Source organism: Rattus norvegicus, chromosome 8 (assembly GCF_036323735.1).
Source record: "Rattus norvegicus strain BN/NHsdMcwi chromosome 8, GRCr8, whole genome shotgun sequence".
In the NCBI taxonomy this organism is placed as follows: Eukaryota; Metazoa; Chordata; class Mammalia; order Rodentia; family Muridae; genus Rattus; species Rattus norvegicus.
In genome coordinates, this window is record NC_086026.1 from 121,717,189 (window position 1) to 121,743,364 (window position 26,176).

The 26,176-nt window shown below is 42.3% G+C and overlaps 1 pseudogene; it reads right to left on the reverse strand.

Annotated features, from left to right (window-relative positions):
• Window positions 1–1,853: 1,853 nt before the first annotated feature.
• Window positions 1,854–2,562, reverse strand: Skint1-ps1 (selection and upkeep of intraepithelial T cells 1, pseudogene 1; annotated as a pseudogene).
• Between the last annotated feature and the right edge of the window lie 23,614 nt (window positions 2,563–26,176).

Genomic DNA, 26,176 nt, shown 5'->3' on the forward strand with positions numbered 1-26,176 from the left:
TTAAGACAATATTTTGGGCTTCTAGAATTGATTATTATATTGATAGTAATAGGGTGAAGGTGCCTTTTGTGTCAAGAAACAATGATGTTTTTGTAAAAGACAGTGACGGCTACTATGGGTTGAAAAGTTTCCACCCCCAAATATGTTGAAACCCCAATCCCCATACCTGAAAGTCAGGTTACTTCATAATCAGTTGCTATGAGGTCATAGTGAAACATAAAGCAACTATCAACTGTGTAAGAAAATAACCCCATGAAGATGGAGATGCAGAGAGTCTGTCTTATGAAGAGAGGGAGATATTGGGACAGAAAAACCATGCCTTCAAACATCAGCAAACAACGGGATGTTTCAGAGCAAACTAGCCCCTCAGAGCCCTCAAACCCTGACTTGCACCCCCACAGAACTGTGAGAAAATATGTTTCTTGTGTTTGAGCAAACCTAGACTCTTCTTCTTTGCTACAGCACACAATTCACACACAGTATTTAACGACAAAAGAAAGTCACAGGGCATTTTTTTCAGAACTCATCCTTAGAAACAGTTGAAAGTCAGTGTGCCTGTTTTTTCTTCTCCTGGTTATTTTTATAACTGGAAAAGAAAATATAACAATAAAGTATACATTCTTTCTTTATCCCAAAACAGTACACATAAGGGAGTGGTGCTTTGTTCTCGTTAGATTTCATAACAGAATTTTAACAGCTGAAACCACTACTGCAGTGTCACAAAACCGACATATTCCTAATGCAGAAGAGAAAGGCCAGAGACAGAAATGATATTGTTGATGAGAAATGTTAACACAGCCCTCATTATGTCTTATATGGTTGACAGAGGATGTTCCTGAGTAGTCAGGCTCAGAGGAGTATCTGCACAAGTACCAACCCTGGGTAAGAGAGAGCAGGGTCCTGAATAAGGGGCACATTTTACAGGGCTCTTCTTTCCTTCTCCTCTCTCTGTGCCTGTTTAGAAAAATAACCAGCCCCCAAGGTTAAAGGAATGTGCTCCTTCCTAAGCTTCAGGTTCCCAGTATCAAGAAATTCTAAGCTTAAATCACCAAAGGTTCACCTTCCTGAGGTTTGCCTGGCTTCTTCCTTAGGAAGTCACCTCCACAGCTTGCATAACCTTAGGCTCAAAGTTGGCCTCCAGTGAGGCTGTTGGCAAGGGGTGTAGGTAGAACTAGGACTCCTTGGTAGTGACATCTGTATGTAAATGAACCTGGCCCTAGTACTTCTGGACAGCCTAGAGTCTAGATGGAATAGGGGTGACTTGGGGATGTGTCTTAGTTAGGGCTTTATTGCTGTGAAAATACACCATAGCCATAGCAACTCTTTTTTAAAGTCATTTTAAATTAATATATTTACTTGTTTTTACATCCAAGCCACAGTTTTCCCTCCTCCTTCTCATTTCAGCCCTTTCCCCCCTAAGGTACTCCCCCACCACCATCAATCCCTCCTCCAGTCCTCTTCAGAAAGGTGCATGTCTCCACAGATATCAACCAGCCATGGCATCTCTAGTTGCAGTGGGACTATTATAGTGGGAAGAAGTAATCCAATAGGAGGAAAGGGTGCTAAAAGCAGGCAACAGATTCAGAGATGGCCCCTGCTCCCACTGTTAGGAGTCCCAGCAGAAGATCAAGCTATACAACTGTAATGTCTTTGAACAGGGTCTGTCAGTCCCATCCAGGTTCCCTGGTTGACTGCTCAGTCTCTGTGAGTCTCTAGGAGTCCAGGTTAGATGATTCTGTAGATTTTCTTGTGGTGTTTTAACCCCTTTGTTTCTTATAATTCTTCCCCTTCCCTCTGCAGGATTCCCTGAACTATGCTTAATGTTTGGATGTCAGATTTTGCATCTGTTTCCATCAGTTGCCAGGGAAGACTCTCTGATGATTATGCTGGCACCAATATCTCACTCTGAAGCATGTATGGGGAATGAGTATGGTGGCAGAAACCATCAGTGAACACAGGATTGTGCTTACATCCTCCACCCACAAAGTATCCAATTCAAAATGTGCATCTGAAATAGGAACTCTGTTTTATGTGTGAATGCCCTATGACTGATATGGCATACACCCCCAAAGGTGTCATTATCAATATGCCTATCACCAAAGAAGCATCCCACATATACCTACAACAGTTATGATCACAACTTGGTAGATAGCTGGAAACCAAGATGGAGAACACCATCACAAGTAATATTTTTCCAAATCTCATTCCACAAAATAAAAATGCATCTGATAGGATAACAGTTGTCCTTCCCTCTTGGTCTGTCAGAGAGTTTTGAAGGCAACAGATGACTTTCTGGAAGGAGCTGTCTCTAATGAGAAGGGATAAGTTCATATTGAACAGTCTATCTCCACCCTGTGAATGGGATTTTGATACAGCTGGAAAGACCTCCCCTCCGTTGTCTCTCCACTCCATGAGAGGCCACGGGAAGCAACCTCCAGAGTGACACTCCGCCATCACACCTTCAGTATTAGGAGGACGGACATGAATCTGTACTCTTAAGTTTATGGCTGCTTGGGAACACAAGCGTAAAGTCACCTGGAGTGGATAGATGTGCCTGCCCATCTCCCACACCACACAGACTGCCTGTCTTACAGGAGGCCTGCAGTAATCAGGGACAAGGATGAGACCCTGGGACCAATGCATGCCTCAGCTAGGACCCCCATGGAATCCAGTGGAAACAGGACCACTGCCCAAGGCCCATCTTCCTTCAGTTTACACCTTCACCCAGGGCAGACAGGTATGCCTGCCCTTCTTCCACACCCCATAGTCTGCCTGTCTCCCAGGAGGTCTACCCTAGCTAGGGACACAGTAGGACTGCCCTAACCAGGTACACAGGAGAACTGTTCTAACCAGGGACACAGGAGACCCCCTAATAAGAAAGAGCACTGCCTGCCTCCCAGGAGGCCTGCTGAAAACCAGGTCACAGATAAGACCCCCATCCTGATCCAAGGAGGCAGGCTCCAGTCAGAGACACCCAGGCCAGTTAGCACCAGGGATAACCAGAAGGCGAGAGGCAAGCACAAGAACATAAACAACAGAAACGAATGTAACTTGGCACATCAGAACCCAGTTCTCCCTCCCTCCATAGCAAGGCTTAGATACCCTGACACTGAAAAGCAAGATTCTGACATAAAGTCCCATTTCATGAAGATGATAGAGGCCTTTAAGGAGGATATAAATAACTCCCTTGAAAGACAGGAAAACACAGGCCTTAAGAATGATGTTAAAGACCTCCTTTAAAAGGAAACAAACAAAAAAACCTTAAAGAAATACAGGAAAACACAAACAGGTGAAGGAATTAAACAAAGCAGTCCAAGTCCTAAAAATGGAAATAGAAACAAGAAAAACTCACAAATGGAGGCAACCCTGGAGATGGAAAAACCTAGGAAAGAGATCAGTAGCTCCAGATGCAAGCATCATCAACAGAACACAATAGATAGAAAAGAGAGTCTCAGGCATAGAAGATACCACAAAAGGTATTGATACAAAGTTCAAAGAAAATACAAAGTGTAAAAAACTCCTAAGCTAAAACATCCAGGAAATTCAGGACACAATGAGAAGACCAAGCCTAAGAATAATAGGAATAGAAGAGGGTGAAAATTCCCAGTGCAAAGGGCCAGAAAACATCTTCAACAAAATCATAGCAACTTTCATAAAGGAAAACATTTAATTGGGTCTGGCTTGCAGTTTCAGAGGTTCAGCCTATTGTCATCATGGGGGGAAACAAGGCAGAGTGCAGGCAGACATGGCACTGGAATAACAGAGAGTTCTACATATTGATCCACAATCAGTAAGGAGAGTCTGAGCCACACTGAGCATCACTTGAGTATAGAAGACCTCAAAGCCTGTCCCACTTCCTCCAAGTAGGTCACACCTACTCCAACAAGGCCACACCTCCTAATATTGCAACTCTCTATGGGCCAAGCATTCAAATACACGAATCTATGGGGGTCAACCCTATTCAAATCTCAACAGAATGGAAGGTTCAGGGTTTTTTTTTTCCTGTCTTGTGTCAGGATTTCTAATATCTCAGGAATAATAGGTCTAAGTCATCTTGGATGTTTTGAAATTATGTTTGTCAATATAAAACCAACTGAAATGTATTGGCTAATTGTTTGCTTGCTTTAGCTCATCTTTAAGACGCTTCCCTCTCTTCCTAACATACACACATGCACACATTAGGGATCAGTGGTTTCAAGGACTTTGCTCCAGCATGTATGCATGTCCTATGTATACGTACATGCATGTAGACAACCCCTCAGAAGAGAAAGTGGAGCTATGTCTCTTTTGCTTGACCCTGGGTTCATCAATGATCACCATTGTATGGTAGCATATGGTGGTTTAAGTAACATGAGAACTTTTTAAGCCCAAATTGTGAATGCCCGACTCTTTTTTATATTCCCTGGTGCCTATCCATCAGCATTGCTGAAGAGAATTACCATGTATACCATGGCTTCTGAAATGTTTTCCATTAGGGACTCTTTTTAATCTGAGAAATGTTTGTGACTCTAGGTATGCTCATTTACAAAACAGGTACCAAAATAAAACTCTGCTGAAAATAATGCACAAAAATATGTTTTGAAACAATGTGTGTGTGTGTTTTACCAATTTCTTACCAAGTTTTACCAAACATAAAAGTTTACTAGCTTTTAAGGTTGCCATCTGCATATTAATAAGATAGATGTGTTTGTTTGATACAATCCAATCTTAAAGTATACTAATGTGATATTTACTACCCTGATATTTAGGGTGTTGAAGATTGGATTGATGCTAGGAAAACGTTACAAGTCTTTGCTTTCCATAATTAAAACATCTTTCTATAAGAGCAGAAAACACTGCACCACAGTTAAAACACTACAGTCTGTAAGAACCTTGAGTCTTGAGTGTGGGCCAAAGTGCTTCAGGCTACACTTGTTAGCACTGCGTAATCGGAGCATGCTCAGTACGAGTGCATATGCATGCCTTCAGAGCCAAGGCTGTGGTGAAGTTGCAGGGCTCTGCACAGGATAACCCTGACAAACACGCTTCACATCTACAAACACAGGTTTGACTTTGGCTTGAGTTTTGCCCATTGTATTTCAAAAATCTTTGAGCACTGCCAAGTTTTTACAGCCCCACACTCAGTTTTGCCATCCCATGTGGGCCCCTGACACATAATTTAAGAAACTTTGATATAGAGACATGTGGAAAAGGTCACCTTGAGTGTTGTTGCCCCAGCAAGTACAAGGGAAATGCCAAATGTGACAATAAAAGACCACCTCTACCTGAGCACAATCAAATTACCAAATCTTAAAGGACAATTCCAACTAATAGTTGTCTTAAACCATTGAGGGTGAAATGGCTAGTGACATATCATTGAGTAATAAAGCCAACTTGTGAGCTCTATTCCAAGATTTCAAGCCTTTATTTACTTGACTTGCAACATGACATTTGTTCCCTTGCCATGGGGGCTATAAATTTCTATTGAAATGAGCCTCATATAATAGCATGAAAAATATAGCATTTTCATTTTAATATCACGTTTATAAGAATTTATACTATACATATTAGACAAGAATATTTCTTTACTATACAACAAAATACAGTAATAGTTTAGATTGCTTTAGCAGATCAAGTATCAACTATGCATTTCAGAACCAGTGGGACCAGTAAAGGCTCTTGCGATGCAAGCCTGATGGCCTGAGTTTGTTCCCAGAACTCATGTAAAGGCAGAAGGAGAGGAGCAAATCAACGAAGACTTCTTCTGTACCTTCACATACTGTGGTGTACACACACACACACACACACACACACACACACACACACACACATACAAATGATTAATATAATAAATAAAATGTAAAAGCTATTTTTTACTGTGAAGCATCAGAAGAACCCTAACATCAATGTCAGCCAACAGTAGCAATTTATTACAATGTTTCTATGTAGCTGGGGGTCGGGAGGTTGCTTACCCAAGATGGGCTCTTTAATTGGTTCTACCAATTGGCTGTGTCAACTCATGTGCTTTCATGCAGCTGGTTAATGCTGAAGGCCCTAACTTAGGTACCCTAGCTGGTTCTGCTCCCTCCCTCTTGCTCATCCTCTGCTCAAGAGAAGGCTATTAAGCACATGTACTCATAGACCAGGAAAGATCTGTACACCCTCTTAAAGTATGGACTTGGAATGGACACACTGGACTTCAGCCTCACTATGTCCAAGCAGGTCATAGTACTAACCCCACAGGAAGCAATAGAGAAGCGAGGGGTCCAGCTGAAGGTATGAAGAAGTTGCATGGCCAAAGGGATGGCTGGAAATCCCAAGGGGAATATGGACCACTTGTACTTTATCATGCATTTCCATGTGGCAACCATGGAGACAGACCTAGATGTTTGATGAATTTGGTCAGCAGATTCAGTGCATCGATTTATGTATTTACGTGTGTATTCTCATGAAATGAAAAAGGGTCATTTGTTTGAATTCAGTTAAGCAGCTGGAGAGATAGAAGATAATTGCCATGCAAGCTATAGGTGTTGAATATGGGCCCCAGAAGTCACATACAAAAGCCCAGCACAGTGGCATCATACAGCTAAAAAGGCCAACCTTTCCTAGTTGGTACATTCCAGGCCAAGTGACAGATTGAATCTCTCTCAAGCAGTAAGATAAGAGAACTTGAGGAATCACACCTGAGGCTGACCTGTAGTCTCTACACAATTTGCACACTGCATACACATCTACACAAACCCATGATCTCATCTCTCTCTCTCTCTCTCTCTCTCTCTCTCTCTCTCTCTCTCTCTCACACACACACACACACACACACACACACACACACACACACGTTAAAGTTTAATACAGAAAGCATAAAGCAATGCTTTGAATGAAGTATAAAGAGAGAGACATGTAGACCCTGTTAAAACTAAGGCATACTTTTAATCTCTAAACTCTAAGGTACACCTTGGGGTCTATAGTATTTAAGACATACCTTGGGGGTCACCTGATTAGAATATGCAACACTATGGAGCAAAATAAATAGATATTTTAAATACCCAAGAAGACGCTTTTGAATGTAGAATTGACTTACTCTCTGTAAAATGGAAAACAGTATCCATCTAGATTCTTCCTTTTTGCTGAATGTGTTTTCAGTTCTGTATTATTTCCTCTGACTTAAATTGATAGGCAGAGAGCACTTAGGAGGGGGTCAGGTGTTGGGGAATGTGATGAGGACGCTAGGAAGGGAGATTTTTCATTGTGTGTTCTCAGAATGCTGTGCTGGTAAATATAAAAATAATTCCCAATTGTTATGATAATGCCCTGTATAACTCTCCCTTTCGGTTCTTTCTCCCACTGTCTTTATTTTAACACTTAGGGATAATTTTCACAAGGTTATCCCTTCTAAGTGTTCCAGTAGATGTAATTATATTTATTTCAGAACACACAGTTAAATTTACGGAAGCAAAAACAACACTATTTTTATTTATAACCATGGTAAATTTTAATAGTGAGTTTACTCTAGCAGTGCATAATATGATAGCTGAGGTATTTAACATGATTATGATTGAATGTCAACCCTGGGGAATTGCTCAGCAGTGCTTTTTTTTCCTCTAGTCTACAGATTTGTAAGAGAGCATAGAGCTAGACATCAGAGGAGAGGGGCAGAAGCTCAACCAAGAAGCAATCTGTCTCAGTCTTTCTTGTTGACAATTCCCATATTGCTGCATCCACAGCACCAATTGCTAGGGTTCCACTGCCCACAGGTAGCTCCTTAAGTGGAGAAGTCTTAGCTTGTTTATCTCCAAAACAAGGGTGCCCAGCATTGTGCACAACGACTCTGCTTTGAAATGAAAGTATGAAAGAGATGTAGCTGGGGCACTGAACAATATTCCTCCTCCTCCTCCTCCTCCTCCTCCTCCTCCTCCTCCTCCTCCTCCTCCTCCCCCTCCTCCTCCTACTCCTCCCCCTCCCCCTCCTCCTCCTCCTTCTCCCCTTCTCCTCCTTCTCCTCTTTCTCCCCCTTCCCCTCCTCCTCCTCCTTCTCTTCCTTCTCCTCTTCCTCCTCTTTCTCCTCCCCCTCCTTCTCCTTCTCCTCCTCCTCCTTCTCCTCTTCCTCCTCCTCCTCTTCTTCTTCTCCTTCTCCTCCTCCTCCACCTCCTCCTTCCACTTTCTCTCAATCTTCTCTCTCTCTCTCTCTCTCTCTCTCTCTCTCTCTCTCTCTCTCTCTCTCTTTCTCTAACTTTATTTAAAAGTCGTAAGTCTAGATTGGGCAGGTTTTAGAGCTATTCTAAAATGCATCCTAGCCATATGTCCCTTGTTATTTGCTGTTTCTCCTGGCCATTAGCTGTTGGACCATCTCTTCCCATGGCAGCCTAGACGCCTCACTCTATATTCATGTCCTTCCTCTGTCTCTCTACTGCCTGATCACAGGCTTTAGCATTTTATTGATCTGTTAACTTAATGTGCAAGATTTACATAGCATTACTTGGTATACATGAGGGTCTCATTGGGGAGCAAGCAGATCTTGGGGGGCCAGTAATTAGCATTTGAATGCATAGCAGCACCAGACCAACCCTAACATTTCCTGCTTTTTGTCTAAATAAAAATAGCAATTATGAAAAATTGTTTCAAATCCAGTCCATCTGTATTTGGCAATTTTGGACAAAGTTTTCTATTATCTATGATAGCTTGGTGAGTTCAGAGTTTTGTTATTTGAAGGATTTTCTCATTACCATTTTAAGCATTTACATCCTTTCTTACAGCTTTTATAACTTGCAATTACCAACCTTAAGCACTTGTTTACAACTTAAACTTTCATGTCTTCCAACCTTTGTAACTTGCTTTTACCAGCCTTAAAACATCTCCTAGGAGCCTAAAACACTCTCTTAGATTCTTTGTTACTAAAATGTAATTGTGGGACTATGACTATTTAGTTTTCAACTTTATCAGAGACTTGAGAAGGAATAGTATTAATTAGCATGTAAAGTGGGTTCTCTGTGACTTAATTGTGACATTTTTACACACACACACACACACACAATTTTGAGTTGATCCATGCCACTAGTATTTACTACCCAGGTCCACCTTGTTACTGGTCCCCATTCTTCCTAGCCCATCCTGCTTTCCTGCCACAAACACTGCATTACCTTGTCTTAAGAGTTCTCATTCTCCCTTCCTTTGACAACCCTGTCTTCTCTCAGATCATATATTTACCTCCATGTCCTACATAGATACATAAATTCATGTCTGCATTCTGCTTGCCAGAGAAAATTTGACATTTTGTTTATTTCCTCCCAACATAGTGATTTCCACTTCCAACTATTTTCTTAAAGATGCCCTGATTTTCTCTGTGCAGTGAAATAAAATTATATTGTGTGTATGCATATTTTCTATATCCATTTCTCTATTGAAGGACTTTTAGGCTAGTGTGATAGCTTGGCTATTATGATTACAGGAATGGACATAGACATGCAAGTATCCAAGTGTATGTGGATTTAGAATCCTAGTTCTACGGTCTCTGAGGCCAGGGGTAAGAGTGATTGCTCTATTAGTCCAGCCTGCCCTACTCACCACAGCAATCTGCTATTTATCTCAGTCACTTTCCTGACACAGAGGAAGCACACAGGGTTCTCACATATTTATCTTGATCTCCCTGGCACTTAGAAAAGTATTTATCTCTATAAAGTAATAACACAGAGAATGAAAGGCCAGAAGTAATAGGTGTTCTTGGCAAGCCATGTACACCTTTTTACCAGGCCCCTAAACCCTTTCTCCACCTGTTGCCAATGTTGGCTTCTCTGTGCTCACAAGTGGCTCTCCGGCCTATTTCCCCTGACATTCACAAACCACCTTCTGAAATAGGCATCCACTTTTCAACAACCCACCTTATAAAATGACTGACCTGTGCCAAGATGGTCAAATCAATGGTGCCATCATGCTCCAGAACCATACTCCAGTGAGGGAAAAGGCCAACTTTTCTACCCTTCTCCACCTACCTGTCATTGAAAGCCATTTCTAAGTGAGTCCAATGATGAGAACAATAAAGAGAAACTAATTATAGAATGGTGTTCAGGAGCCAGTGAGCCTTCATCACGAGTTCCGAGACACTGCATGCCCTTTCCTCTCATGGGCTAGAGAGTCCACTCTGATCGAGGCAAACTGACAGACGGGACAGATGAGTCCTTCATCTGTGGAACACTCGGCTTTTAAGTTGAAGCTGTCCGTGAGAGAAAAAATGTGATGTTTTCTTTGCATTCTGTAGCAAGGCTTACCTATATCAGGAATATGTCCTGAAATGAGCTGACCACAGAACATGATTCCAAGTCCAATCGAAAGGATTTGACTTCATTTGCATGAAAATACAGCCAAGGAAAAGCCTCAGCTTGCCCTCAACCATGATGACAGGCAACTGATAGGAGATATTTAGTCAATGAGGCACAAGCTAAACTGCAGGCCAGGAAAGTTGGTACAGGAGGAACTCGGAGGGACAAATGGGATATGTGAAGCACTTGTCCTCCACTAGAGTGAGAGGACACTGTTTTCCATGTGGCATCCACTGATTCTTGGTGCCTTTGGTCTCTATCTCCCAGGGTAACATTGAAAGTTCTTGCCTAAATCTTCTGGAATATTCCTCCAGAGGAGAAGATAGCAGTCTCTCATAACAGCTGGGCAAGTGTGGAGTGCAGGCTCCTGGTGTAGGCTGCATTCATTCCCAATGGATGCAGATGGCAGTCCTTGAAGTTTATTCCATTTGTGGATACTAAGTGTTATGTTTACAGCCCAGCTGTGCTAGTAGACTGAAGCAAGCTGTTTACAGTCCACCATAAACATCTGGGCATGGCATTCAAGACACTAGGAAGTTAACAAGGTAATTGTCCTGAGGTAGCTAGTTTAACAAGGAGGTCCATTGCAAACACAACAGACACATGCTGCTTGGAAGGTCCAATGGCAGCAATGGGACAAAGAGCAGTCCTTTATTATTTCCATTGTGATCTTTTCCATGACACCCTACAGCCATTTGAACTCTGAAAATGAAAGAACTGAACAAGAGAATTTAGACTCTCACTACCCATGTCAACGTTCTGTGGTGGTTTGACTAGAAATGGCCCCCTGACGCTCATACAGAGAGGCATTCTAGGAGGTGTGGCCTTGTTGGAGTAGGTGTAGTGTTTTTGGAGGAGGTGTATTATTCAGCGTGGGCTTTGAGGTTTCAGAAGCTCAAGTCTGGGCTCAATGACTCACTCTCTGTCCTATTCCCTGTATAACAAGATATTGAACTCTCAGCTCCTCCCGCACCATGCCTACCTGGATGCTTTCCACCATGAGGATAATGGACTGAACCTCTGAACTGTAAGCCAGCCCCAATTGAATGTTTTCCTTTATAAGAGTTGCTGTGGTCATGGTGTCTGTGGTCATGGTGTCTCTTCATAGCACTAAAACCCAAGGAGCCTCTGCATAATCCTTTGTGGTACTTGCCTGTTTGGGGATGCTGATTCAAAAAGTGTAAGACAAACACATTGGGAACCATTTTCTATAACCTTCAATTTGATTCCTTGCTTTGAATTCAGTCCCAATGCAGTGGCTTCAAAATGTGCACATCTGCCTTGCATGCTTGTCTCCATCATGTTCTTTTATTAAGATGATCTTGCAAGGCTAATGAAATGTTTATAGTTAAATCATTATGTCTGCCAACCAAGCATAGTATCTGTCAATCATGTATCTAGATTAAAATGGAAGACTGAGAAAAGTTAAATTGACTTGGCTGATATATCATGTGGAAAATCTATTTGTGGAGCAGACTACAATGTATGTGTTTTTTGAAGGTTTAGAACAGAACGTTTGTCCTCTTGTGAGAGTTGTTTGTTGCCTAACTCATTCCTGTTTTCTTTAGGGTTTTATAGGGATGTGGTATTTTCACTCTCGTGTTTATAACATTTTGATTAAAAATATTAATGTACCTTCATTACAAAAATATTATGTTCAATATCACTGAAAGCTTTACTGTGAGCAACATTAAGCCATACCAGTTCTTAGATTGTCATTTTTGTTATCTTCAAGATGGAGCATAGATTCTATATCCCCACACATCTCATTGGAGCAGCCATTCTTCACATGACCACACTTGTGACTTTTATCAAGTTACATCACCCAGATGGCTCACACTTCAGGAACTCCATACCATCAATAGCTTGGGGTTCAGATCCTAGACTGAGCTGAGAAGGACTTCTTTCCTAGAACTTGCCCATTTTTATGCTTCATCTCCTAAGCACCGACAAGCATGACACAGGTTCTGTTGCAGAGGTCAACATCTGCTAACATGGTCATCCTCTTGTTCTATGTCAGTGGTCCTTTAACACAGCTCCTAGGTTGTAGTGACCCCTAGGCATGAAATTATTTTCATTGCTACTTCTAACTGTGATGTTGTTACCACTAAGAATCACAACAAACTGCCGATGGTCTTAGGTTATCCCTGTGAAAGGCTCATTCGACTCCAAAGGGGTTGGAGCTCACAGGTCGAGAACCACTGCTCTATGAGAATATTTACAAATAACATATACTTACTTTCAATATCCCACCTCAACATCTCTTTCTCATACACCTATATGAACCTACATAGTCTCTGTTTACTTGCTTTCTTAAACTTATATGTATGTGTTATAAACAGCATTTCACCATCTGTATTTCATGGGATGTGGGCAATAGTGGCTTATCTCTTAGGTTACATAAAACAACTGTGTAAGGTTCTATTAAAAAAATTCCAAGCACTGAGCTGAGCATGAGAGAATACATATTACTGGGCCTAAAAAAGCCAATAGAGGAGACAGAAGGGATTATTTAAAAATATATTTAATTGACCCAAATAATGACAAAAGGAATAATGCAACACAAAGGCTTTAATAACAAAATTAACTCCATAGTCAAGAGCAGAAAGCAGTGAATTTTATGAACATACTCTAGTATTTAGTTCACTGTACCTACCGCTCTCATACAGTTTAGATCCCCTTACCTAGGATGGGCGGGTCTTCATTTCTCAATTAGTGTATCAAGATAATGTTCCACAAATGTGTCCACAGGTCAACTCCATCCTAGATTCTAGATTAGGTCAAGTTGACATTTAAGACTAACCATAGGGCTGGAGAGATGGCTCAGCCGTTAAAGGCTAGGCTCACAACCAAAAATATAAGACTAACCATAGCAGGTTAGCAGCATATATAGAGATATAGATAGATAGATAGATAGATAGATAGATAGATAGATAGATAGATAGATAGAGATATATAGATAGATAGAGATATAGATATATGCTGAAAACATTTCATGAAATTAATGACTTTTCAAAAAACTAAAACAATAGTCTACAGTACATCTTAATCTTACTCTGAATCAGTAGGTAGGGAATATGGGGGACATGTTCATGAGGGTATGTGTATAGGGGTATGTGTTTAGGGAGATGATATGTGTGCGAGGGGTGCTATGTGCATGTGGACTTCTTTGCGGCTATCTTGCCTGTGGATGTATAAGTGGATGTCAGAGATCAGCCTCAAATGTCTTCCATATTGCTCTTTATATATTTAAATTTATTTAGTTAAGTATTCACTTATTTACATGTATGTACATGTCTATAGACTGTGGGTGAATTATGATTAACTGAGTCAGGTTCCTGCTGTCTTAACTTTCCCTACAATAATGGTCTGGAGCTTGAAACTGTGAGCTAAATAAACCTTTTCTCCCTTAAATTGCTTTTGTAAAGGAATTTTTTCACAGCAATAGGAATAAACTAAGAAGCAGGACAAGTAACTGGGAGATGGGAGGTAAGATGAGTCCTTATGTGACAGAACAGACTTCATCATAAATGAATCAAAGCTCAGAATAAGAATTTACTGCAATGGCCGACAGGAGCCGGATGTAGATTGCTCCTGAGAGACACAGCCAGAATACAGCAAACACAGAGGCGTATGCCAGCAGCAAACCACTGAATTGAGAATAGGACCCCCGTTGAAGGAATCAGAGAAAGAACTGGAAGAGCTTGAAGGGGCTCGAGACCCCATATGTACAACAATGCCAAGCAACCAGAGCTTCCAGGGACTAAGCCACTACCTAAAGACTATACATGGACTGACCCTGGACTCTGTCCCCATAGGTAGCAATGAATATCCTAGTAAGAGCACCAGTGGAAGGGGAAGCCCTGGGTCCTGCTAAGACTGAACCCCCAGTGAACTAGACTGTTGGGGGGAGGGCGACAAGGGGGGGAGGATGGGGAGGGGAACACCCATAAAGAAGGGGAAGGGGGAGGGGGATGTTTGCCCGGATACCGGGAAAGGGAATAACACTCGAAATGTGTATAAGAAATACTCAAGTTAATAAAAAAAAAAAAAGAAATTAAAAAAATAAAAAGAATTTACTGCAACATCTGCAGGTAAGCCACTGTTCTGAGGGTGTCCACAACAACTCTTAGAAAGGTAAGCATTTCACTGGGGCTGGCTTACAGTTTCAGCGTTTCAGTCCATTATCATCAATGGTGGGAAGCATGGCAGTATCTAGGCAGACGTCATACTAGCAAAGGAGCCACGGGTTCTACATCTTGATTTGAAGGCAATCAGGAGGCGACATTCTTCCACACTGGGTGGACCTTGAGCACTAGGAACCCTCAAATCCTACCTACACAGTGACATATTTTCTCCAACAAGGTCATACCTACTAATAGCGCCACTTCCCATGGGCCAAGGATATTCAAACTGCCACACCAGGTATCTAAACTGTAAGCTTTGTTTCTAATCTCTCCTAAGACTGTATCGTCAAAATGCCTGTTATAGCTGAGTGTTCTCTGAGAACTCTAAAGTCTCTTCATGGTTGGGGATTTAGCTCAGTGGTAGAGCGCTTGCCTAGCAGGCGCAAGGCCCTGGGTTCGATCCCCAGCTCCGGAAAAAAAAAAAGAAAACTAAATAAAGTCTCTTCATAATTATCATATTGGTAATGTTCAGTCTCAGCATGAAATTTGTCACTTTGAGGGATGGACAGATGACTTAGTGGTCAAGCTTCTCTTCCACTGGACCCCAACTCAGTCCCTAGCTGAGTCCCATATTGGGTGTCCCACAACTTCTGGTAAATCTAGTTCTAGGGGATCCTACATATTCTGTTACTCACAGACATCTATTCACATATGGGAGACACATGCAAACACATCCACACATAATACATACACTCATGCACACACACAAATAAATAAATAAACAACCAAACCAATAAATACTTTAAAATAAAGCTTTAGTTTTTCTTTTTACTGTGAGGCAACTACGGGGTACATACTTGTAATCTCAGCACTTGGGCCTCTGGCACAGGAGGTACAATCATAAATTCAGTTTCATTCTGTGCTACAGAGCAAGACTGTCTCAAAACACCAAAAGTAGTTGGGCAAGTGGCACATAATTTTAATAACAGTACTTGGGAAGCAGATGTAGGCAGATCACTTTGGGTTCAAGGCCAGCCTAGTCTATACAAATGAGTTCCAGACCAGCCAGAGCTATAGGAGTGAGAGCCTGTTCCAAAACAAAAGAAGTCAAAAAATGTAAAAGCAACCACTTTAATGCTTAAAGTTCCAAGATCTATGACATCAGTTTCCCCAACTCCTGAATCCCAACTCAACATTTGACATCCATACACACAGACAACACGACCTTGTGACCTAATAGCTAGACTTTACGACTATAAAGAAATGGTTGATTCCTAATTTTGTAGCTATCAATGAGCCGTTGTGGCCATTACGCCCCTGGACAACATTTTATATATAACATAGTGGGTGAATGGGACAGTGCTCTGGACAGTGGCAGAATCAATAGGGAACACAGATGTGAGTTTGTCCTTATCTGGGAAGATGTGCAGCAGTGGAAACCTAGCCACTCTCAGTCACAAACAGACATGGCATGGGGGAACTTGAATATTTTCTAAATGAAGAACAAGCAGAATTCATTTTAATGTCCCACACCCTATCTGTCATCCATTGCCTCCCCCCCCCATTGCTGGAGTTGGGCAGGCATATTTATCTCTCTAGAAAAGAGACCAGGAGACAGAAAGGCCTTCTATGCTCATGCTCCCTTGATCACTCACACTGCTTTATACATCCCTGTGCCTGATTTCATGTAGTGTGTGTGTGTGTGTGTGTGTGTGTGTGTGTGTGTGTGTGGTGTATGTGTGTGTGATGTAGTATATATATCTGTGGTCTGTGCATGTATTGGTGTAGTGTGTATGTCTATGTATGCATATGTCTGTGATGTATGTATATACATGTGGTATATGTGTGTGTGCGTGTGTGTGTGCGTGCACGCGCGCGTGTGTGTGTGTGTAGCCTGTGTAGTGAAGTGTGTGTGTGTGTGTCCGTGTTTGTGTATGATATATGTATGTGGGTGGATGTATTAGTGTGTGTGTGTATCTGTGTCTGTGTATGATATATGTATGTGGGTGGATGTATTAGTATGTGTGTGTGTGTGTGTTTTGAAACACAGTCTCTCACAAGTCTAGAGGTTGCTAGGTAGGCTTTGTTGGCTCGTCAGTGTGTCCCAGTCAGTTTCTTCCAGTTCTTGGAGCAGAAGCACACATCAGTACACCTGGCTTTTGATGCACGTTCTCGTGCTTTTATGGGGCTTGGGAGAGGGTTCAGGGGGTAAGAGTGTCTTCTGCACAACAACCGAGAACTGAATCTGAATCCCCAGAACACATGAAGAAAAACCTAGGTGTGGCTGCCTGCATGTCACTAACGCCAGTGCTTTGGGGAGCAGAGGCAGGGGCATTGCCAGGCTTGCTTGCTGCTGGTCTAGCTCCCAGTTCAGTGAGACTCCATCTCAAAGAAATAAGACACAATATGATAGAGTGAAGCACTTGACATTCTCTTGTGGTTTTTGCACTTGTGCACACAAGTGTATGCAGTCATACATGCACACACACATGCACATGCACACGCGTGCGTGCACACACACACACACACACACACACACACCAGTAATAATAATAGGATACAATTTAAAATGTGCAAACAATTTGAAAAACCATTGCAAAGGAACTAGAATGCTCAAAACAACTATGAAAATGAATAATAAAGTTACTTAGAGTGGGAAGCCAGGGAAGGCCAGCCAGCTTCGAGATTCTGCAGCTTTAGTAATTAACCTGCAGTGAACTACCGGGTGTGTGGTGGTGTCTTCATACAGAGGTGAAGCTGGTGCCCTGTTTCCCAAGCCATACGGACACACTCCTCTGAGCTAATGCCAACAATGACAGGGAAATGACTCATGTGTCCAGAAAGCCATGAGGTCTTTTGCTGTCTGAAGAAGTTCCAGGTTCCTGAGTGAGCACCCTCAGGTCCTGGGATTAGTGCACGTGAGGCTATGCTATTCTGGTTTTCATGCTACAGGCACCATCCTGATGTTTCCTTTAAATGCAACTGTAACAAGAATAACATTGTCTTGCTGGATGTAGGGTGGAATCTGAGAAAGACGAAGCTATTCTGTCCCTTCTCATTTGTCACTAAGTCCCCTGGTAACTGTGTCCTTACCCATTTATGTATTCAGCTGGGAAACAGGATCTCAGGTAGCCCACACTAGTCTCAAGCTTACCATGTATTGAAGCCTGGCTTTGAACTCCTCATTCTTCTGCCCCTACTTTCTGATAGCAGGGATTCCAGGCATGCTCAATGCCCAGCCACCTCCAGTGTCTTGTCTCTAACTCTCTCTACTAAGCAAAAATCAGAACAAAACTGGGTGCTCACTCAGGCACATTTCTTCTATTTCTCCCTTTTACCTTCTTGTGATTTCTATTGAACAGGCACAGCATCCACTTTCATTATGACTGTCTTCAAACACTTGCGTCATTGTGCTTTGCTCGTATCACAGCTTCACTATTTAGCAAGATGACATTATCACAGGAACATAGCTTTGAAATCAGAGAACTCACCTTTAACTAGTTTGTTTCCTTTGGGCAAGTCACATACCCTCTCTGGACCTTGTTGTTGTTGTTGTTGGTGGTGGTGGTTGTGAGGGTAGTGGTATTGGTGGTGATGTTGCTGTTGGTGGTAATGGTGATGGTGGTGGTGGTGGTTGTGGTGATGGTGGTAGTGGTGATGGCCATAGTGGTAGTGGTGCTCCCCTCCTCCAAAGTATACTTCACCAATCTGCCTTCTGAATCCAAAGTGCAACTAACCTGTCAGATGTCTCAGGGTAATCCTTGTCTTGGGGATATGCTATCTTCACTCATTCCGTGAGGACTTAGATATCACGGAAGTGTTTGAAGGTGTCAGAGATCATCTATGAATAATAAGATTTCCCAGCGTAAACTCTTTATCATATAGAGGGATGCAGACAATTCAGACCATAAGCCCATAGTAGCTGATGCCAAGGAAGAGCCTGTAAGACACAGATGCTCTGCGCTTTATGCAGAAGCTGGAGTTACCTTGCTGGCCTTCTGTCTCCTGAACAAAGAGAGGGGTGAGATCACATTTTACCCTTTGCTAACAATAGTTGTGCCCCCATTGGGCTCAGTGACCCAAGCCCCTGTCACTGAAATGAGATGACAAAGGAGCAGAAACTGGTGGCTTTTCCTGGAGGTGTGCAGAAAGGCAAGACCCACATTCATCTCTGCGTGACAGGACATGCAAATTAAAAATTAGAGTTGGCTTGCTCTCCACAATACCCAGGTCGGCTCTGCACTCATCAGCAAAAACAGCTTCTATTTATATAAAAGGGCACAGTGGGGGCTCATCACCATTACATCTACTGTCTTACTTCAGGCTTCTCTGGGAACAAAGGGCTGGGACCACATTGTTCAGAAAGTTCACTGAGGAAATAAATGCCACACTGGGCCACCATTGCAAACTACTACAGACTGGGCAGTTTAAACAACAGAAATGGTATCATGCGGTTCTAGAGACTAGAAGTCCAAGTTCAGAGAATCATATAGTTTGATTTCTTCTTTGTCGGGGTTATAGATGACCATCTCTTCACTGAGTCATCACCTGATCTTTGTGTCAGGCCACCAAGTGCCCGAGAAACCTTTGGGTCCAAAATAACAATAGCTCGTTTGTGTACCTCACATTCTGAAATATAGGGGACTACAGTTTGAAAATAAGAAGTCATAGGAGACACAATTCAGTCAAATCCCATTGGTGGTAACTTGGGAACATGGGGAAGGGACTTCAGCCCATAAAGAGTGTATTATTACAGCAGGGTGCAGAGGACCACACCATTCTATCATCACTTGGGAGATAATGGCAGAAGATCAAAATTTCAAAGTCACCTTCATACATAGGAAATGTGAGGCCAGCATCAGCATGTGCAGAGGTGCACATAAGAGACTCTGTCTCAAAAAGGCTGGAAGCAAGCTCTGACAACAGGGTTGTCCTCTGACCCACAGATATACACTGGGGTTTGTTACTGCCTGTACTCGTACATGTGAGGAATATGCACACACACACACACACACACACACACACACACACACAGAGAGAGAGAGAGAGAGAGAGAGAGAGAGAGAGAGAGAGAGAGATTTAAGAATAATAACTCATCCTAAACTAGTAGCACACATGGTACCTACATATTTGTTGCCATTCTGTATCTTGGGGAAATATCTCTGCTTAGACTGTCAATGCCACACCGTCTCTGATCCACCCCTCTCTGTCTCTCCTCTTCTACCTTTTTCTAAATTGTCCTTTACCCAACCTCTAATACTTAGCATATGTCATTTCTCACCAGCACTTGGCTGTACTAACTTACCTACAGGCAATCTCATCCCCGCAAGGCAAACAAAGCAAGGTCATCTTACGATCTTACAGCTATGTATGGAGAGCATTTGTTCTCTCTCTCTCTCTCTCTCTTTCTCTCTCTCTCTCTCTCTCTCTCTCTCTCACGCACACACACACACACACACACAGACACAGACACAGACACACACACACACACACACACACACACACACACACACACACAGAAAGGACATCTTACATGTACCATGTCTGTAATTAAAGCATCATGTTCCTCTCCTGTGGAAATGATTCCTCCCTGTTTTCCCAGGCTCCTGAGTGAAAAGCCCATGCTTCCATTTGTGCAGACTTCCAATCCTTCATTGCCATTTCAATGTCCTCCTTTCTCTCAAACCTTGTGAAGATCCAGCAACAAATCCTGTTGTCTCAGCCTTAAAGAATATATCCAGATTCCAGCCTTTCTCCTTCTTGTCACCCTGGTCCCCTGAGCCATTAGAACCTCCTATTTGGATTGTGACATATATATATATATATGATTCTTATATATATAGTTTATAAACATAAATTATTTTAAAATGCCTTTATGTGAATGTGTGTGTATGTGTATGTGTAGGGTATGTGTACATGAGTACAGGTTCTGGAGAAAAGCAGGAGAGCACTTGGGATCCAGTGGATCTGGAGTCAAACATATGTGAACAGCACCACATTGGTGCTGAGAACTGAATTTGTCTTTTCTGCAAGAGCAGCAAGTGCTTAACTGCTGAGCCATCTCTCTAGCCCACAGTAACTTCTTGTCCACACTCCTTGACTATTCACCCTCCAGTCGTCTATTCTTCCAAGGGACCCAGAATCATCTTCTCAATCTTGGGCCTGATCACACACTTTTCTGCTGAGTTCCTCCAGTGTTTCCCCCAAACACTGGGAGAAACAGCAGAGGCCCCAGCAAGGACCGGGTGTCACTCAACCTGGCTGCTTGTGTCTGCACTCCTACTCTTCTCTTCTTCCCTTCTCTCCCCCTCTTCCTCTACCCGTTGTTCTTGGCTCCTAGTTCAAGTGTAGCCTTTTCCCTGCCTGTTAATCTTTTCTCTTTCAAAAATCACCTTGTCCCTCAATCTCATGCAACTTCATTCCATTCTCCCTCAATGTCTTTGAAGTCTTCCATGACCAACTTCTCTGAGGTACCATCCCAGCCCCCATCACCTCACACCCCTTACCTTATTCTTGGCAGGCATTCCTCCACCACCCTCTGTATTTTAACTCTTATTTCTTTATGGTCAGATTCTCTTCATTAAGATTTTATCAGCAATTGTCTATTTTAATCACAGAATGGAGACTCATAGAATCTTAGATGCTTAATAAATGTTTGACAGAGGTGGGGTAAGGGAGGGTCTCGTTGCTCTCGGGGTACAGCCACTGACAAGTTGCTCATGCCCTGGTGACTCACACCTTTAGTAATCTGGGCAACACTGATTGGACTCAGTAGATTATAAAAAATATTTTTAACGGACCTGGAGCTGACAGGGAAATGTGTCAAATGCACAGAAGGAAGTAGAATGGAAAAGTGGGGGGTGGCTATAATCAAGATATATTATACACAGGCAAGAAACTGTCAAAGAATAAATAAAATATTGATTTTATGTATTCATGAATGGAAAATTATAAAATGTTTTAATTGAAAATTGTAAAACATTTTATGTACATCTGTCAAAAGTGTTCCAGTTATGTCTGTAAATGCCCCTCAAACTCTGTATCTACACCTTTTATTCCAAAAGTTGAAGCTTAGCAAATGTTGGTATTGGGAGATACAGATCAGTCATTAATAAAGCAAACCTGAACTGAGGAAAGGGCCTCTCTTTCTTCAGCAGCTGACCCCACAGCCAGGCAGATGGCTCATAGTGCCTGCTGTGCATTTTCTTTGACAGGACACTACACACAGGTTAGTATTTTTCCTCAGTAATATACGCAAAAGATAATCCATAGATGTCAATGCTGGGTACTGCTACTCAGCAGCCTTGCTTTTGACTCAACTGGTGATGATCATCTTCTTCTTCTTCTTCTTCTTCTTCTTCTTCTTCTTCTTCTTCTTCTTCTTCTTCTTCTTCTTCTTCCTCCTCCTCCTCCTCCTCCTCCTCCTCCTCCTCCTCCTCCTCTTCCTCCTTCTTTCTTATTTAGACAGAATCCCATGTGGTCCTCATATCTAATATGTAATCGAGGATGGCCTTGAACTTCTGAACCTCCTTCCTCCTGAATGTGGGGATTGCTTGTGTGGTGCTAGGGATCAAAGCCCTCATGCGTGTTAGGCAAGCATTGTACCAACTGAAGCACATCACCAGCCCTGACTGAATTGTTCCTACCAGTTTTAAATATTATCTTATTCATGCTTTAACCATAAACCTATCCCCTTTTCTGCATCTGAAAGGGAAAAAGACATGGAGAACATAGCAGATCTTTCCTCCTTTTGGGGAAACCTCACCACTCAGTCAGTCAGCCTGGGCTGGTGCAGTCAACCAGACCTGCCCTTAGTGGACTCTGAATGTGCAGCTTTTATATGTCCAAGAGCCACCTGAGCAGAGGGTAGCAGACTAGGGTCCTTTACTGTGGGCTTGCCACCCCTACCCTAGCTTACTCCATTATTGACCTTGTCCTACTGCATGAAACAAGAAATCACCTTTCTATGGAGCATTGGAACTTGCTTTTCTGAGCAATGTTCTCATTTCCTTCCTCAAGAGAAGAAAGTATGCTGTGAGCTTCTCTAGGCACCAGATTGTTTTGTTCTTCAATTATAAAGAAGAAAAAAAACTATTTGAAATCTGTGCTTTGGCATTACGGTGTAATAAAATAACTCTAATTAGGAATGTGAAAAATCCCATATGATGCTTTGAGAGAAGTAATAGTTGTTCTACTAGGAGGTTCTTGAAGGGTCAACACCAATGCTTTCATTTAGATTCAGAACCAAAATGACTTGCTTTATTATTGATAGGGAAACAGAAGTGGGGGCTATAGTTGAAACACCTTTGTGCTGAAAGTCCACAAAAGCCAAAACCTAGAGACAGCTCAGGCACAAAGCAAGCTACATGATTCAGCCCTTACAGTCCTGGACCTCATTTTGAGTCACAATTTTCCAAGTGACTAATTCTAAAATCTTGAGTAAACCTCTTCATCTGCAAAGTCTCTGTTTCCCCATTTCTTTCCAAAGAACAGCACCTGAGGCTCATGAAGGGGTAAGGATGAGGTACTTTAGAAATCTAAAGAGAAGAACATAGTTCAAAGTGACTGACGACTCACTAATCAATAACTCCCACCTTACACCTTTGTTATATTAAGTTATTTGATTCTAAATCTTCACATACCCTTCATTTTTAATAGCATAATATTCCTCTCAGTTTTTCTTTCCATCAAGCCCAAGTTAATCATTGGCTCTGTGATGTTGACAGAACATTCTTGTATATAGCTTCATTCAACAACTACAAAATCTGATGGATATTTTGTCTTCAGTATCATGTGTTTCTATACAGATGAGACTGCTAAAGTCTTTCCCAAGCTCTCTGGGTTTGCAATAAAAGAGAGAACACTCAAGCAGTGAAAGACAGTGAAATTCATTCACTCCTGTACTCATTCATTCATTCATTTATTCATTCACTCCACAAGCACGTGGTCAAGCCAACTTTGCTTTATTGCCACTAATGTGAATGGAAGGGGTTGGACCTCTATGCTCTGGATGAATGTGGCACTGCTCCAGCAAGTGTCAACCATCATGTCTTATGAGGGTGACTATCATCTGTTCATTGGTAGCAGCCCTCAAGCCACCTCTCCTAGGCAAGACTCTGAACTCTTGTCCATGTGCATTTTTCCTCACCTCTGCTTAAGTGAGCGGGTACTTTAACTGTTAATAGACACTCTTCAAAGAGATGCAACTTGAAACAGTGGTTGGAGGATGCTGAACAGTTTGCTACAACTGTTCTGGTTTACTTTTCCCAGTATTTCTGAGACTCTACATCTTGTACCTCTCCTGTAGATGATGAATGGAATTGAGAGACTTGCTTAAGATATGATAAGCAATGCATCTAATGGAAGGTATGTATACCCAGTCTTCTGTCTTTGAATCCAAAGATATCAGTAGTCTGATGACCTTGACTGGAGATCTAGCCATAGAGAAGAGTTAACTAGCTAGGCACATTCCAAACCCCTGCTCCTGTCCCCACTGTTAAGCCTTAGGGAGCAAGAGGATAAAAGGCTTAAGTACAGAGTAGAATTGCCCTTCATATAAGAGGTTTATCAGAAGTCTCAACAATTAGCATAATAGGGTCAGGAGTACTGTTTAAAGCCAGCCAAGAAGAAGCTAGATATCTTCTTCCAAGTCTTTAGGGAAGAGGTAGAGATAGGGAAACATTGCCCCACAGGACATAGGTAAATTCCCTTTACTCTAGCAAGTTAGTTGACAGGCCCTATGTACTGTGTCATCTGGGGGAAGGTTGCCTAGACTGAACAGAGCACGTTCAGCAAGTAGCTGGGCAACTCCAAAGAACAATGCGGATGTTACTGGTCACCTGGGAGATACCCTGTGGCTAGGCTGTCATTAATCCTCCAGCAGCATAGGGTCAGGGTGTATTCTGTCCTGTGTGCAGCCCTCTTGATTCCTAAGAGACAGGTTCCCTATCTAGGACACATGACATCCACAGGATGTCACACCCTCCATCTTTTATGGGACTCTACAATACACAAATGTCTTAGAAGGGCTAATCCATTCATTTTGGGTTGATCTGGAGAACTCCATTGCCTCAGTCTCAGATTAAAAACCATGTCTGGAAAAGTCAGTTCTAGGTTCAGAAAAACAATCATTCTTTAAGGCTTCAATGAAGGAACAAGACCTAAATCCTCATGCATTTTTTATGGACTAACTAGAATTCTTTGTAATTCAGAATATATAATATTCTCTTCTAGCCTTGTTTTGAACTTATTCTTCTGGGCAAAATTCTCATCACTAACAAATAACTGGGGGAAACATGGGAGGAAAGATTTATTTTGTTGCACAGTTTTACAGGCATCAGTCCACAAAGGGCCAGCTCCATTGTTTCTGGGCTGTGCTGAAACAGACTATGGTGGTGGGGAGGAAGAGGAAGGTGAAGTACTCACTTCATGGGGACTGTAAAATAGGGTGGGACAGGACAGATCTCTGGTCAGGTGGAACCTTCAATCTATGCTTTGTTTCTTCCTGCTAAGCTCCACTCCTTAAAGTTTCCAAATAATACTACCAGCTCAGGACCAAGCCCTCAGATAGGAAGTCTATGAGGGACATTTCCAATTTTAAATCATAGCACATTCTTCATTTGCCCAATTGACATAGAAATATCCCTGGACCATTTCATGATCCGTGACTTCTAACAGCTCAGATAAGTGGTCAGTATGGTCCTCCCACAATAATACACATATTCATCCTAACCTGTCTGGGAACATGTCCAAAGTAACCTGGACTTTTCCTGTCATCATTGGCTTATCTGCTGATTACTAATAAGTGTCTAAGATCTTTAGCAAGGCCTTCATGAGGTACCAGATCTGGGTGAAAATGTGAGGAGGAGCTACTGTTTGGAGGTTCTTGCTGACTGAAGGAAGCCCGCCTGAGCTACACTTATATTATTGCCTCTCCCAGAGGCTTTATCCACTATCCAGTATAGCACACAGTTTCCCAGACCTCAGCTCTAGTCTACAGGTAGGACTCCTCTGCCTTTGTATCTGTATTCTACTTCTCTACATGACTTATGTTCCTGTGTCTCCTAGTATGTACTGATGAAGTCCTGGTACAGCAGAACTGAGGGGAAAGTTCTGGATGTCTCATCTCCTCAGTATCTACTCAGTGGGCTCAGCTACATAAGGCCTGCTGATTGTCCGGGCTCTCAGTGGCAGCCTTGCTAAGGAGTGTTACCAAGACAACCTGGTTCTTTAGCAACTAAATCTCCAACTCTGCGATGGGATGATACAATATCCTTTATTAGTTTACTTTTAGATAAGTCATAGCCCTATGTCTCAACAGGGAATTTAGCTAATATCTTCACTATTCATGCAGATGGCCCTTTCTCTGATCCTTGGGGAAGACATTTTGCTTCTCGCAATGATCTTACTTCTCCCATCATTACGTCCGTCTGGAAGGCAGATGCTGGGGGAATATACTTCTAGACAGATCCAGGTCATGGTCCTTAACCTCAGCTGTGCTGGCTAATCGTGCATCTTGATGTGATGTGGAAGCAACTAAGAGGCACACTTCTGGGAAGGCATTTCCAGGAAGGATTCAATGAGGTGAGAAGACCCTGCCCAGAGTTGGTGAGACCTTCTGGAAGATGCACTATGTGTAAAGAGCTCAAAGGCATGGCACTGTGGGTTCCCTTTGGCCTTTGTCTCTGGCTGATGAGTACACCTCTCCTGTCACTGATGCTACCATTTGCCACTGAGAAGCAGGTTACTCAGTCTTTCG